A 16,647-nucleotide genomic window follows, 5' to 3' on the forward strand; every position below is an offset into this window, starting at 1 on the left:
AGCCATCGCCCTCAATGCTGGTGGGCACCTTTTCAAATGGTCCCGGGAAACTGTGGCCAAAGTGCCTCCTTGGTCACGGCTAATTTGGTAGGCCTTCCCATCTTCACATCTGGTGGGCTGTATGACGTACGGGTTCTGCTCCCATTGGTCATCCAGCATGTGGGTTTTCCTCTTCCGCTTCAGGACAACATCCCCGGGCTGGAAAGGGCCAGCAGACGCGTTCTGATTAAAGCGCTGCTCCTGCAGTTCCCGACTCCGACTCAAGTTCTTCTCGACATACTCTTGAATCTGCCGGTATTGTGCCCTCCGCCGAGTTTCCCATTCAACTGTGGAAGGAAGGGCTTCCGGGGCCTCCAACCCCATTTCCAGGTCCACCTGCAGGCGGCCGGGGCGAGCCCTCATCAGATATGCTGGGGTGCCCTTTGTGGAACTGGACGGGATATTGTTGTACATGTCGACCAAGTCGGGTAGCTTCTCCAGCCACAGGTTCTTCTCTTCCAGCGGTAACGTCTTGAGGAGTCCCAGGACCAAGTGGTTCATCTTCTCACACATGCCGTTGGTCTGGGCATGGTAAGGGGTGGTCCGGATCTTCTTACAGCCGTACAACTGGCAAAACTCGTGGAACACCTCCGCTTCAAAAGCCGGGCCTTGGTCAGTAAGCACTTTTTCTGGATATCCATGTGGGCGGCAGAAATAAGCCTGGAACGCTCTAGCAGCAGTTCGACCAGTCAGGTCCTTGACAGGGACAACCACCATGAATCTTGAATAGTGGTCTACGATGGTCAACGCATAGGCGTACCCAGTTCGGCTGGGGGTGAGCTTGACATGGTCTAGGGCGACCAGTTCCAGCGGCTGATGGGTGATGATTGGGTGCAGGGGTGCCCTCTGGCTGGTCTCGTCCTTCCTCCTCAGCGTGCAAGGGCCACACTCTCGGCACCAGGCTTCCACCGACTCCCGCATCCCACTCCAGTAGAACCGCTCTCTCAACAGCATCTTCAGCTTTTTCCACCCGAAGTGCCCGGCACCATCATGGTATGCCCGCAAAACAGTAGGCACATCAGCTTGGGGAATGACCAACTGGCAGATTTTCTCATGAGTCTTCGGGTTGATCAGCTCACGGTACAGCTTCCCTTGATGTAGATACAGCCGCTTCCGCTCTTTCCACAAGCGCTGGGCTTCAGCCGGGGCGGCAGGGTCTATCCCAACAGCGCCTTGCTCCACCAGGGTCTTGACGAGGCGGACAGCCGGCGCCTGGTTTTGAGCTTCCTGCCACTCTTGACTGGGCCGTGGGTCCAAGTCCACCCGTTGTTGGTGTACCTGTATCCTCTCGGTTGAGGGCCGGTGAAATGCAGGCAACTCGATCTCCTCGAGGTCATCATCCTCGCACCCTTCTTCTGACAAATGGGGCATTCGGGAGAGTGCATCAGCATTAATGTTGACACGACCAGCACGGTACTTGATGGTGAAGTCATAGTTGGCTAGCCGGGCCACCCACCGCTGCTCCAACGCGCCCAACTTGGCCGTATCCAGGTGAGTCAACGGATTGTTGTCCGTAAAAGCGGTGAATTTTGCTGCGGCCAAGTAGTGACGGAATCTCTCCGTGATAGCCCATACCAATGCCAGAAGCTCGAGCTTGAAGGAGCTGTAATTCTCCGGATTCCTTTCCGTTGGCCGAAGCTTCTGGCCGGCATAAGCAATCACTTTCTCTTTCCCATCCTGGACCTGGGACAGGACTGCTCCTAGCCCCACATTGCTGGCGTCTGTGTAGAGGATGAACGGGCAGCCATAGTCGGGATACGCCAGGACCTCTTCTCCGGTTAAGGCCGCTTTCAGCTGGCAGAAGGATTCCTCATGCTTGTCTTCCCACACCAGTGGGGCTCCGATGGGTCTACCACCTTTGGTCTGTCCCACGAGGAGATCTTGCATTGGGGCAGCCATCTTCGTGTACCCTTTGATAAAGCGCAGGTAGTACCCCACCAGACCCAGAAACTGCCTTACTTCCCTCATGGTGGTTGGCCTTGGCCAGCCCTGGATGGCAGTGATCTTCTCAGGGTCAGGGGCAACACCTTCTGCACTCACCACGTGCCCCATGTACTGCACTCTGTGTTTCAATAGGTGGCACTTAGAGGGCTTCAACTTCATCCCGTATTTGGCAAGGGACGCAAACACTTCGGCCAGGTGCTCCAGATGGGCTTCATACGTCTGGGAGTAAACAATCACATCATCCAAGTACAATAGGACGGTCTCGAAGTTTAGGTGTCCCAGACAGCACTCCATCAGCCGTTGGAAGGTTCCAGAGGCATTGCACAGCCCGAACGGCATACTATTAAACTCACAGAGCCCCATCGGGGTGGTGAAGGCGGTTTTCTCCCGATCTTCCGGGGCCACAGCCACTTGCCAGTACCCACTGGTGAGGTCAAGGGTAGAGAAGTAATTTGCAGTTCTCAGCGCGGCCAAAGACTCTTCAATCCGGGGCAGTGGGTAGGCGTCTTTATGGGTTATCTGATTAATCTTCCGGTAGTCCACACACATCCGCATGGTACCATCCTTCTTCTTGACCAGTACCAACGGAGCGGCCCAGGGACTACAGCTGTCCCGAATAACCCCTGCCTCCTTCATATTCCTCAACATATCTTTGGCACACTGATAATGTGCAGGGGGAATAGGCCTGTACCTCTCTTTGATAGGGGGATGTTCCCCGGTGGGGATATGGTGTTGAACCCCCTTGATCTGCCCGAAGTCTAGTGGGTGTTTGCTGAAAACCTGTTCGTACTCCCGCACCACCCTGTATACCCCTGCTTTGTGATGTGTAGGGGTATCATCAGTGCCCACGTGTAGCTGCTGGTGCCACTCACCTACCTCCCCTTGCAACGGGGAAGTGCTGGTAGTAGGTGGGGAGACGGAGGGACTGGCTTCCTGGATGGTGTGGGGATCTAGGGTGAGAAGCTTGGCAATGGTGGAATACCGGGGAAGCCTGACTTCTTCCTCCCCACAGTTCAACACCCTCACGGGCACTCTCCCCTTCTTCACGTCCACCACCCCTCGGGCGGCCATTACCGTGGGCCAGTGCTCAGAGGGTATGGGCTCCATCATGGCAGGGTAGTCACGCCCCTGAGGCCCTACCGCTGCTCTACACCAGATCATCATCTCACTCCTAGGGGGCACAAGCAACGGGGCCACATCCATCACTCTCACCCCACCAATCTCTCCTCCCGTTGAGTTTACATGCTGGCGGTACATCAAGGCTCGGATCTCTCGCTGCACAGCTCTCTGTCGGCTCCCTGCCGCCGTGGCGGCCAGCTGCTGCAGTAGGGCCAACACATCACCCATACAGTGCTCCATCACATTGGTTCCTAGCACTATCTTCGGGTTATGATCACTGGGTTCATTCATGATCACAATCATACCCTGGTGTTGCAGTTCAGCTTGCCCTACCGTTATAGCCACCTGTTTATACCCCACTTGGGTCAATGGGAGTCCATTGGCAGCAATTAGCGTTATACTAGTATCTGGGGGTGCCAGCTGGTCTATCCCCGAATACCGCTGGTACAACGTATATGGTATGGTAGTTACCTGGGATCCAGTGTCCAAGAGAGCCATCACCGGTATGCCGTCCACAACCACGGGAATGATGGGTCGGGCCCCGATATATCGGTCCCGCCAGTCCTGGGGGCCACGGGGTTCTACTCCTGAGGATTGGCCCGGGGCCCCAGGGGTTGCTCGTTTAACGGGCAGTCTCTAATGTAGTGCCCAGGCTTACGGCACTTGTAGCAGATGGGAGGCTTGCTCCGCGGATTGTTATTACTTCTCCGCTGCATCCAGGGGACATCTTCAGGGCTGTCGGCAAGCTGTATTGGTGTTGAAGGCTGAGATCTGGTCAACGGTTGGAGTGCAGCAAGAATCTTGGTGAGGTCTCCGTCCATGCGACGGACCTGGGCTGCCAGTTCTTCCATAGTGCTGCTTGGGGCTGCAGGCGTTGGGGAGGTTGGTAGAGCCGGGGCCACCACCACGGGAGCTGTCTCGATGGGCCACGGGGCTGGCTCCAGGGCTTCTGAGGCTGGGGGCTGTAGTGCTTTAATGGCCCGTTCCTTTAACACAGCAAAGTCCACATCAGGGTGTTCCAGGGCCCACAGCCGGAGTTGTTTACGATCCTCAGGGGACCTCATCCCCTGCGCAAATTGCTCTACTAACATCTTGTTGCTATCCGCCTCATTAATAGGATTCACCCGCTTCAGCGTGCGGAGGGCGGTTTGCAGACGTAAAGCATAGTCCCGAATGCTATCCACAGCCCGTTGCCGGCACTGGTAAAACTGCATCCTCAGCTCAGCTTCAGTCCGGGTCTCGAAGGCAGTCTGTAGCTTCTCAAAGATGGTGGCTACAGAGAGCCGGTCTCCCTCGGCCCAGGTCTCCGCTTCCTGCTCAGCCGCACCGGTTAACTGGCCTAGCACTATCGCTGCACGTTGCTTATCAGTCAGGGGGTACAGCTCTAGCAACGGGTAAAGCTTTTTCCGGAAGGCCTGTAAGGCATCCGGTTTCCCGTCATACTGCGGTAGCCAGGCAGCTCCGGGCGCATAGGGCAAGGAGAACGGCATGACCTGAGCGAGCGCGGGGGCAGCGGCACCTCCCGCCAGTGCGGCCGGGACCTGGGCAGGCCCATTCCCATCCGCGGGTGCCACTGCGGCTGCGACCACCGCTCCTCCAGCGGCTCCGTCGGGCGCAGACATCTTGTTTCCGTCCCCCTTAGCTTCTTTCCGGCCACTCCTCTATTGGGGCGGAGTTTTGGCCTTCGCGCCTCTGCTACTCGAGAAGACGCTCGAGCAGGAACTTTTCGCGCCAAAGATGGCGACTTCTGGAAATTTTCAGCCGGATACCTCCGGCGGTTACAAGGCGCACCTCTACCCAACGGCAGAGCGGTAAGATCCTGTTCGTGACGCCAAGTTGTCGCGGGCAGGGAGGAGGGTGCCGGCACCGCGCTCACCCCTCTGCTCAGGTCCGGCTGCTGCTGCTCAGTGGTGGCTCAAGCGGTGGGCCGGATCCCGGGGGTTTTCGAGCGGCGCTCCTCGCCCATGAGTGAAAGGGGATTGGGTTTTGGGATATAGTCTATTGTCCGTGACGCCACCCACGGTTGTGGTGATTTGTAGCACCACCGCTGCTCAATATGGGGATCCCGGGAGTGGTGATGCAGAGCAGCCAGGTGTTGTGTTGCCCCTCCGTGGGTAGGGGTTGGTGATCCCGGGACCCAGTGATGGTGTGGAAGGGTGCAGGGCCTGGTGGGCGCAGGGACGCGGGGGCAGCGCTGTGCCTTGCGGCACTGTGGTACTCACTCAGCCTGAGACGTTGACACAGTTTTATGGTAAACCACACGGCTGGAAAGACGGTTCCCACGGACGACTGCACTTGCTCTCCCAGCAGGTAACGGTGATGTCCCTCTGACCTGCACCTGATGTTTCTAAGTTGGTAGCGATGGGTTCCCACCGGTAACCCGCTCCCCGGCTTGGATATGAGCCGGAGGAGCCCTACTTTGCCCGCAGACGCTGGCCCTGAGGAGCTGGTGCCCTGGCGGTGGCGGTGTTCCTCACTAATGGTTGGACGGTTGTCTTCAATCGGGACTTGGTTGTTGGGGGATCGACGTCCCCTTCACTGACGGATTCGGCAAATTATGGCGACTCCTAGCCTTGCTGGGGTCCGAGAGGCCCCTGCCCTGGTGCTGACTGTCCTTCGTATACTGCTCCAGACCGCCGGGCCACTACTCGACCGCGGTCCTTCCAGCAACCTCCGAGCAGTCCCCCTCCAGACGATCACCGCTGTTGCTGACCTTGCTAACCTGTCCTGCACTTAGCTGTTTACTCCTCCCTGTCCCTAGCTGGACTCCTCTCACTTCCTCCTCCTTTCTCTATCTGCCTGGTTCTTCCCGCCTCCAGGGCTGTGTACTCCTCGGTGGGCGGAGCCAACCGCCTGGCCCACCCCCTGGTGTGAACATCAGCCCCTGGAGGAAGGCAACAAGGATTTTGGTAGCTTTGGTGTTCCTAACTGGGATGTAGGGTGTGGTGGTGTGATGACCTGTGACCCCTGGCTTGCCCAGGGCGTCACAGAACAATATGTCCATGATTTCACTGCAACCACAGATCTGACAAAGATTTATCTCTGTGTGTGACGGGGCCTTTAGGCCTCTTGGTGATTAGCAGCTCCTCTGCATCCTTCATCATCAACCCGGTTATGAATTGTGTTAATTCCTGACGGAATGTCCCCATGATGTGCTCATCTTCTCTCTCTCCTAACTCATCCATATACTGTATTTGTTAATGGCTGTTAAGAGATATCTGCGGTTGTGTGTCTTGGTGATCTGTTCTTCTGCCATCTTTCATATGTCGTGTTACTGTAACGGGGTGCCAGGGGTGCCTCGGGGATTGTAGTCGTGGCCCTTGCTATCAGGCTTACCCCTGGCTCCGCCGTCACTTTGGGGACAGGAGATGTCATGGTGGGGCAGAGTCTGGTGGTGCACATGTTGTCTGACGTACAGACACTCTTCAGGCGGGATTCCATGAAACCAGAAGGCATTTTATTGTTCACAACTTCTTCACACACACGGCAGTAAAAGATGATGTTACACTTCTTTAGCTGGGGGAATCCTGCCCTTGGCGTCTTCTTCAGTGGGGATGTGCCCGGCTACTCTGCTTCACCCGGCTCCCACTATGGCTACCCACAAACCGGACCCACACCGGTCTGCTTCGCTCTTGAGATTCTGCCCGCTCCTTTACTCTCCGGCTTCTCCTTTATCCAGCTCCCACACTCTGCCCCTGCTCTGCTTCTTCTCTCCTGTCCCACAACCAACTTCCCTCCAATCTCACACTTTCCTTCCTAACACTACTCCTCCCTCCCCTTTCTGCTGCCGGCTCCTCCTCTCCACTGTGGTGACAGTCGTCCCACCCGGCCACTAGGGGATCCCACTAAAACAATATAACAATAATAAAAACATTTTTATTAAACAGCAACATCATTCCGGGCTCCTTTGTAAGGGGTCTGCCCACCCCCTACATACCTCCCCTCTTAAAGCCTGAGCCTCCCGGCAAGGCACAACCCTAAAACACATTTAAAACTAACCAAAGTCACTTTAGTAAAACGACAACCATGCGTACCCTAGGGCACCCGACGGGGGTACGCCAGTTCAGCGCCCGGAGTTCCTCCTGGAAGCTCCCGGTCTTAGTCATGCCCGAAGGCCGTCGGCAGGCACTCCCGGTCTTAATGGAGCTTCTGCCTGGAGGCTTTTGCAGCGCTCCCGGTCTTAGACGTTTAGACGGCAGGAACACACAGCGGCAGCGTCTTCTCCAATGACGCGGAGGGAGCCCCTGGCTCAGTCCGGCAGCAGGCTCTCTCCGGGCTTAACAACTTGAACGGTGATTAACAGTAAACTTCTGCCGGTTCAAAACAACGCCGGTCTTGAAACAAGCCGCTCAGGACACTTCACTCCGGGTGCAAAACCCGTTTCCATTCAGCTCGTTGAGCCCTCACATAGTCCGACAAGGACTGCCCGGGCAGCCGGCGCAATCTCTGGAAAGGCTCATACCCGACGGTGGGCTCCGGTGCCTTGGTCTCCTCAACCCCCGATGGGGGTGACGGGGTCGCTGCACGAGGCGGCTGAGGTATGTCCATGACTATTACCGGATGTGTGGTGATGTTCTGGCTAATAGCCAGCACCGCCGGGGTTCCCTTCTCCGGGTCAGCGGTCGGTCCGGGCATCACTTCAGGAGTTATGGCTAAGGTGCATCTCGGGTAGGAGAGTTCAGCCAGCACCGGTCTTGGCTGCGACCGCCGCTGGTACTGGCATTCCTCCCACTCCAGCTCTTGCTGCCATTGAGCAGCCTCTTGTGTGGTAGGCATCCGGGTTACGCCGACTGCGAAGAGGCCTCGGCATCCCACCTCTCGCATAAACCGGACCTTTTCCCCCGGATACAACGTATGCAGGCGCTGGGGTAGGCCTTCAACATCCAAGTGCACTATATTATAAAAATAGTCATCGCCGGTCTCTTCGTCCTTAATGAAGCCGTAACCCTCCTTCTGATTGAACTTCACCACAATCCCTGTGGTGCACTGCTGCTCAAACTCCTCACTCCGGGAACCAGCCATCATTTCCCGGGCCACGGTCTCGGCAAGAAGTCGCTCCTGTACCGGGTCCGGTTCTGGGGACGGGGACTTCCGTTGAGGTAGGGGTGACGGCTGTATTGGGTCCCAAAAGAAACCCCAGTTGTCTCTCTCCAGCTTCCGGGCGTGTGGATCTTCCGGAGCTTGAACTGGAACAGGTGTCGACGGTCCCACCGCGACTGGCGGGGGTGTCTCCAGGTCTGGGTATGGGTATGGGATTCCCAGGGGCCGATTCCCCAACGGCAGCTGGGCGGTGTACGTCGCCTGGACCTCAGTCGTGGTCTCTCCGGTCACAGCGTCCCACGTTGTAACCCAGGTCACTTTGGTCAAGCGCTCTTGTCCTCCTGGTACAGCCGGTATGTTGATAGGCAGTGCTTCCGCAGCTGCAGCTGCAGCCTGCTTAGGACGTCCTCGGCCCAGGTTAGTGGCTGCCAGCGCGGCCACCACATCTTGCTGCTGTCTGGAAGTCTCCATCTCGTTAGCAGTCGGCAACTCTGATAATGGCGGCGGAGTCAGTGGAGATGCTGGAGGAAGTGGAGGCGGGCCTATTTTTCCCGCTCTTGGGTATACTCCACCCCCAGTCTCACACATCAGGTCGACCCCTCCGCGGCGGTTCTTCTTTTTCTCTGGAACACCGCCCACTTCACATATCTTCACTCGTGCCCTGGGACCGGCACCTCCCCTCTTTGGGCGGAGTACTCCGAACTTCTTTTTCGGCACCGGCCAGCCCCAGGCTCTTCTTTTGGCGCCAACTTTCCGCGCGCTTTCTGCGTCCTTGAAGACGACGGCCATCTTGCCGCCATCTTGTGCCCGGTCCAACGCTGCAGGCACTGCTTCTTCTTCCCACCATGGGATCGGGAATCTTCTCCAATAATCCAGATCCTGTGCCCTAAGCACCAGTTGATCTCCGTCTTCTTGGGTCGGGACCCCTTGCATGTAATTCGCATCCTGCCGACTACACCACATGTAACGGGGTGCCAGGGGTGCCTCGGGGACTGTAGTCGTGGCCCTTGCTATCAGACTTACCCCTGGCTCCGCCGTCACTTTGGGGACAGGAGATGTCATGTTGGGGCAGAGTGTGGTGGTGCACATGTTGTCCGACGTACAGACACTCTTCAGGCGGGATTCCATGAAACCAGAAGGCATTTTATTGTTCACAACTTCTTCACACACACGGCAGTAAAAGATGATGTTACACTTCTTTAGCTGGGGAAAACCTGCCCTTGGCGTCTTCTCCAGTGGGGATGTGCCCGGCTACTCTGCTTCACCCGGCTCCCACTATGGCTACCCACAAACCGGACCCACACCGGTCTGCTTCGCTCTTGAGATTCTGCCCGCTCCTTTACTCTCCGGCTTCTCCTTTATCCAGCTCCCACACTCTGCCCCTGCTCTGCTTCTTCTCTCCTGTCCCACAACCAACTGCCCTCCAATCTCACACTTTCCTTCCTAACACTACTCCTCCCTCCCCTTTCTGCTGCCGGCTCCTCCTCTCCACTGTGGTGACAGCCGTCCCACCCGGCCACTAGGGGATCCCACTAAAACAATATAACAATAATAAAAACATTTTTATTAAACAGCAACATCATTCCGGGCTCCTTTGTAAGGGGTCTGCCCACCCCCTACATTACTCTACTCAATTCCTCAAAAGATAACTGCAGGAGCAGCTCACTGACACTATTGATTTGTGTTTCCACATCCATCGCTGCTGATTCTGCTTTTGTGCTTTTACAATGCTGGTCCCCTTGAAATGGTGTAGCAGAGCTGAGCTGTGGTGCTGTGTATTACAATAGCTGTGCCTCTGCTCAATTACAGCCTTATTCCCTCCTCAGGATTCCCCGTACGGGCCACCAATGTTGCAAGTACGATTCTCAGTATGTGAAGGCTTAGGGTATGTGCACACGTTGCTTTTTTTTCCGCGCGGAAAAAAACGCACCCTCTGGCAGAGGGGAGAATATTAAACAATGCTTTTTGAGAAACAACGCATCGAAAACGCATGCGTTTTTCATGCGTTTTTCATGCGTTTTTTTAGGTGCGTTTTTTAAGACTTGTCAGTGTTAATAAAGTTGGTTGAACACAGACCTTTGGAAAAAAAAAACCTGTGATGTCATTTCCTTCTCCACATTCTGTTTGGATAAATGGGAGGGCTTGGAATGGAAGGAGCACCATTTGAATTTTGGAAAAGTTGAAATAAACTTTGCGCACCATGTCACATTAGCAGAGCCCCTTGGGTACCTATATGTCAGAAAACCCCCACAAGTGACCCCATTTTGGAATCTGCACCCCTCAAGGATTTTATTCAGGAGTATATTAAGCATTTTGAATCCACAGCTACTTCACCCAAAATGTTGCTGTAGCAACAATATTCTCACTTTTAGGCCCGTTTCACACGTCAGTGAAAAACACTGACGTTTTTCACTGGCGTGTAAAACACGCACATGTCCCTCCGTGTGCCGTGAATCACGGCACACATGGGTTGTCTAAGTGCAATACGGGCTCCGTTCTCCGTGGCCCGTGATTGCACTTAGAGGTTAACTCACCTGTGCCCGCTCCCGCTCTCCATGGTGCTGATCGCTCCCGCGGTGCAGCATCCGGCCGGCCTTGACCCCCGCAGCAGCTGCTTCCAGGTCGGCTGTGTCGCACATCATGAATATGCGCGACAATAATGAGCCGGCTCAGAAGCAGCAGGGAGAACGGGCTGCAGAGGACATCGCTGGACGCCGGGTGAGTAAAAATGATTTTTATTTTAAAAGCACGTTTTTTTCTGGCACGTGTTTCACGGACCACACCACTGCGTGGTCCGTGGAACATCAGTGATGCCAGAAAAAAATGGACATGTCTCCGTGCGGCAATCACGCACACGCGGGTACGCTGCACGGAGACACGTGCAGTGAAAAATCACTGACGTGTGAGCAGACCCATTCATTATAATGGGTCTGCGTATGTCAGTGATTCTGGTACGTTTAAAAAAAAAAGCACAAACGTACCAGAATCACTGACGTGTGAAAGAGGCCTAAGGCTATGTGGCCATGATCCAGTGACACGGCGTCTAGTACACAGTGTCAGCCTTCCTGCAGAGATGTGAGTGTTTCCCACGGGAGAACGCAGCTGCCCATGCCCAGGATTTGGGTTCAGGCTGCTGTGGAGCTCTATGCTACCTGCAGAGAACACTCATCTACGCAGCATAAATTGACATGCTGAGTCTCGGGAAGCTGTGCCACCGGTCGGTTTATGCTGCGGAGAAGAGAAGCACAGTGGGCATGAGATTTCTAAAAATCCTTCTACTGTGCTTCTACTGCACAACGCAGCGTCATGGATGCAGGGAAAACAATCTGCGCCCAAAACGCTGCAAACCCCGATTGTGGGCATCCAGCCTAAAAAGCGTCAATGGAGGTCAAATATATATACAACGTCCCACCCCCCCCTGCATATTCTAAGCTGGCACCTTTAGTACCTTTCATGTGGCACTAAAGGGTGCCTAGCCTAGTTTTTATCACAAAAACAAAAAAAAAAAAATGGCGTGGGGTCCCCCCTATTTTTGATAGCCAGTCAGGGTAAAGCAGACAGCTGTAGCCTGCAAACCACAGCTGGCAGCTTCATCTTGTCTGGTGATCAATTTGGAGGGCTCCCCAGGTTTTTTTTTTTATTTATAAATAAAAATAATAAAAAAAAAAAACATGGGGTCCCCCCAAATTAGATCACCAGCCAAGGTGAAGCTGACAGCTGAGGTCTGGTATTCTCAGGGTGGGAAGAGCCATGGTTATTGGACTCTTCCCAGCCTAAAAATAGCAGGCCACAGCCGCCCCAGAAGTGGCGCATCCATTAGATGCGCCAATCCTGGCGCTTCGCCCCAACTCATCCCGCGCCCTGGTGCGTTGGCTAACGGGGTAATAAATGGGGTTGATACCAGATGTGTAATGTCACCTGGCATCAAGCCCAGCAATTAGTGATGTCACGGCGTCTATCAGACACCCGACATAACTAATTGACAGTAAACAAAAGCAAAAAAAGACAACAAAAATTTTTTTATTAGAAAAAACACTCCCCAAAACATTCCCTTGTTCTCCAATTTAATAAAAAAAATGGGTCCGCAGAAATCCATTTGGATGTCCCACGTCGCCTCTGGACCTTCTAGAATATGGGCGCACGTTCAGGGAACGTATCCCCCATTTTCTAGGAGGGCAGACCCTCCATTTGAGGAGTGTGGGTGCAAAAATCTGCACCCACTCTCCCTGCGTCACAGCTGCAGAGTGCGAGCAGCCAGCACAGCTCTCTGAACACAGTGCTGGCTGTCAGCTGCTCTGCTCATGTGACCGGCCGGCGTCTGCTGTGAAGGAGGAGGGGGCCGCGGGGGATCAGCGCTGCGACCGGACAGGTATGTATGACACCGGGGGGAATTGGGGTGAACGGGCAGGGCCTGGGGAACAGTTTTCTGTCGCATGTGTTATTGCACATGCGACAGAAATCATAGGAGCAGGGCGGCCGGTGCGCTACTGTGCGCGCGGGAATGTTGGATTTTCGGGAGGGGGGTCGGGGGTCGGGGCGGGCACTTTGGCGACACCGGGGGCTTTCCTGGGCTTTGCCAGGAAGTGAGGTCAACAGGAAACCTCTTGACCTCACTTCCAGGTAAATGCCTGCGTTCTGGCGTGCCGACAAAGCCCGCGGACCGCAACAAAAAAGCAGGTCCATGCGTTGTGGCTGCGTTCTGACCCCACATCATTGATTTCAATGGGGGGAGAACGCAGCCACACCGCACAAAAGAAGTGACATGCTGCTTTTCTTTCCGCACCGATTTTTGGCATCCAAAACGCTGCGTTTAGAAACGCAGCGTGTGCACTGATTTTTCAGCTTTCCCATACACTTTGCTGGGAAAGCTGAAAGCATGCAATTTGCCACTGAAACGCTGCGGTTCAAAACGCAGCGTTTCCGCGGTAAAAAACGCAACGTGTGCACACAGCCTTATACTTTACATGAGTTCTTCTGGAATCCCAGGGAAATCTTACACAGGGCGACCATTATTCTTCTGTACAGTAAAGGGAGGCAGGATCTTCAGGCACAGGTATCACACAATTCAAAAGTGAAGGTAATGATTGGGATTTTATTCAACTTCTTTTCCAATACATGACATTACTTCTCTTCATACGATAACGCATCAACAACTCTACACAAAGCGTTTCTCCTCACAGATCAGTGCTCTTCACAGCGTGTCTAGAACTGTGCAGTCTGTACTCACCTCATACAATGGAGGTGTGGGAGGAAGAAAATAGTCCCTCTACTCCTCTCTTCAGATAATACAGAATCTTGTCTATCCTGAGCCTCCTTATTTATATCGACCGTTTCTCAAGAAAAACACTGGTCTAACCCACTGGTCTGTTCCCTCAAATCTCTCTCACAGATGTTTTTCACCTGGTTGTCATGGACACAACTTCCTTTTTCCCAGCATTCCCTGGAGCTCCACAACTACTTCCTGTCTCCTTTTCACATTATTAATCCCGCTAGTTGCTAGCTGATTCTATATCACAATACAGCTTCTATGGGTCACAATTTAAAAAGTTTGGGCTCCTGGAAGGCAATGAAGAAAAAAGAGGGGCATTTTTTTTTTTTTTTTTTAAACTATCTATTAAGGAATTTTTCATATAAAACTGCAAAATTACATATTGGGTCTTATTGGCAAAAATAGACAAGACATTGAGAAGGGCAAAATTAACAATCGCAGCATTTCCTAAGTACAGTGGACCCTTGCTTAACGAGAACAATCCGTTCTGGGACTGTGCTTGTTAACCAAGTTACTCGTTCAGCAAAGCAAGATTTCCCATAGAAAATCATTGCAATGCAGACAATTCGTTCCACAACTTGTTAAATGTCCCATCCTGGTCCCCTATTCTGTCATTCCACACATGCACACACACAAACACACACAAACACACACAAACACACACAAACACGCATGCACACACACATATTATATGCTCACCTTACCTTCCGTTCCATCGCCGGTCTCCTGGGACTTGCTGTTCTCCGGTACGGGCTGTGTATTGGGTTACCATAACGACGAGGGAGGAACTTCAGCTCCCAGCGCGCTGACGTCAAAGGCAAAGCCGCTTGCCTCTGATTGGCCGGCGCACCGCCTTTGAGTAGCGGTGACAAGAAGTTCCTGCTTCGTCGCTATGGATGCCGATGCACAGACTGGAGTGGAGCGGAGCGGCAAACTACAGGACCCAGGAGGCCAGCGATGAAACGGAAGGTACACATATTATATGCTCACCTTACCTTCCGTTCCACCGCCGACCTCATGGTACATGTAGTTCGCCGCGAGGACGTCGCGATGTACCCGGAAACTACAAGAACCATGAGACCGGCGGTGGAACGGAAGGTAAGGTGAGCATAATACTGTATGTGTGTGCGTGTGTGTGTGTTTGTGCGTACATGTGTGTGTTTGTGTGGACTGCAAGTGTGGGTCAGAGCGCGGTGCATGTACAGAACCGGAAGTGTGTGCGGTGAGAATTTCGCTCGTACAGCAAAGCTTTCTCGTAAACCGGGTTACAAATTTACAGAAAGCTTTGCTTGTTAAGCGAAATTCTCGTTAAGTGGGTTACTCGTTAAGCGAGGTACCACTGTATTAAAGAGGACTAGTCTAAAAAAATAAAAGAGCAAAATGTCTCACCTTATAGGTATTAAATTTATGGTTACTGGAGATTCCAAACAACTATTGATCTATCATGTATCTTTCTAAATGTTGTATTTTCCCGTGAGATGCATAATTTTGTAATATCCGTCTCGCACTGTTATGTTGTGGTTCTGTCCCTTTAAATAGAAGCTGAGTGTTATGAAGGCTGTGGGTTGAATCTTCCCCACTCCCTCTCCAGATCTCCTCCTTCTCACATGTGCTCAGTCCATTTTGCTGCAGCCGTATCCCATGGACTTACATACACTGCGATCCCAGAGATACGGAATATATAGATCCTTCTAAACTTCACTGCAGGAATATTATATCTGGATCCAGAATACTGCAAGGTCAGGCCCAGATCTACGTTTTTATGCCTTTATTATTTATAGCATGTTTAGTAACAAGATGCATAATGTTTGTTCTATTGTTCTATTCCTTAGAGGGGGACTCTATTCTTGCACACACAATGCAGAGCCTTCAGCAGTCTGAACCTACGTAGAATATTGGATATTTTTGCTTTTCTTATCTTGTTCTACTTTCTGATTATATAATGTTCTGTTTTTTCCTCGGTTCACATAGAAAGCTAAAGTTCAAGTTCTGCTGGTTTGTTTTTCCCAAAGCTCAGTGCCTTTTGGGAGCTTAGAGGATAGTTAGACCCTAAATCTGGCCATGCTCTAGGGCAGGGAGCCCCAACCTGTGGCTCGGGAACCATGATAAGTGGCTCACGACCCTCTATAATAGTTGAATGTGGCTCTCCAGGTCAGAAAAACGGGGGACCACTGATCTAGGGATATTATTTTTTTGGGTGAATGCTGTTGTTCTCTTTTCAAGTAGTGGCTCAATCCCCTCCCGGGATCTGTGCACCTCCTTATGACATCCACTTGTCCTCCCCAATTTAACGATGCCTCATCCATACCTGACATCACATACTTTACTTGGGTTTCCAGAGGGGCAGTTGCGTGGGGCGTACATAGAAATGATGGGGCCCCATAGCAGAAAAAAAATTTGGCTGGGTCATAAGAGAGAATACTTCACAACTTTACAGCCCTTACAAAGTAATTTTCCTCCTATTGAAGCCCCTGGATTCCCCTTTTATTGCATCCATAAAGACGATGGCAACAAAAGTGCCCCACAGACACTGTATGATACCCCCACAGTATATTCCTCCACATGCACATTATGGCCCTACTGTACCCCCCCCCCCCCTTCAACTACCCCAGCAATCAATTGTGACTCCCCAACTGTGACCCCCACATAGTCCTCCATGCAGTATAGTGGGTCTACATATAGTATAATGGCCCCTACTATCCCTCCAAATAGTATAATTTCCCCCACATGGCCCTCTGCACAGTATGTTAGACCCTACGCACTGTATAATTGCCTGCACACAGTATACTAGCTCTCAAATAACTAAAGTATAAAAGCTCCCTCATTGCCCTCCAAATAATATAATGGCCCCACAAAGCCTTCCACATAGTATAATGGGCAGCACATAGTCCTCCATATAGTAATGGGCCCCATATAGTACTCTATATAGTATAATGCTCCCCCATAGTCCTTCATAAAGTATAATGGGACCCACATATTCCTCCATATTGTCTAATGTAGCCCATAGTCCTCCATGTATTATAGGGCACTTCATAGTCATCCATATATTAAAATGCACCATCCATAGTCCTTCATATCATATACTGCACCTATTAGTCCTTTTATATATAATGCATACGCCATAGTCCTCCATATAGTATAATGCACCCCATAGTCCTTCATATAGTTTACTGCACACCTCATAGTCCTCCATGTATTATAATGCACCCCCATATTGCTCCATATAGTATAATGCA

General features: G+C 52.6%; 1 protein-coding gene across 2 annotated transcripts in view; it reads left to right on the forward strand.

Moving 5' to 3' along the window:
- LOC142256223 (acyl-coenzyme A amino acid N-acyltransferase 1-like) overlaps positions 1 to 16,647 on the forward strand; it is a 58,573-nt gene that overhangs the window by 26,154 nt on the left and 15,772 nt on the right. Inside the window, exon 1 of one of the 2 annotated variants that reach the window (XM_075327798.1) lies at positions 14,949 to 15,150. The exons of the other annotated variant lie outside the window; for it this stretch is intronic. The gene's annotated coding sequence lies outside the window, so the exon portion shown is untranslated. Of the gene's footprint in view, positions 1 to 14,948; positions 15,151 to 16,647 lie in introns of those variants that run through there. 2 annotated transcript variants of the gene reach the window in all.

This window comes from Anomaloglossus baeobatrachus, chromosome 1, assembly GCF_048569485.1.
Source record: "Anomaloglossus baeobatrachus isolate aAnoBae1 chromosome 1, aAnoBae1.hap1, whole genome shotgun sequence".
Classification (NCBI taxonomy): Eukaryota; Metazoa; Chordata; class Amphibia; order Anura; family Aromobatidae; genus Anomaloglossus; species Anomaloglossus baeobatrachus.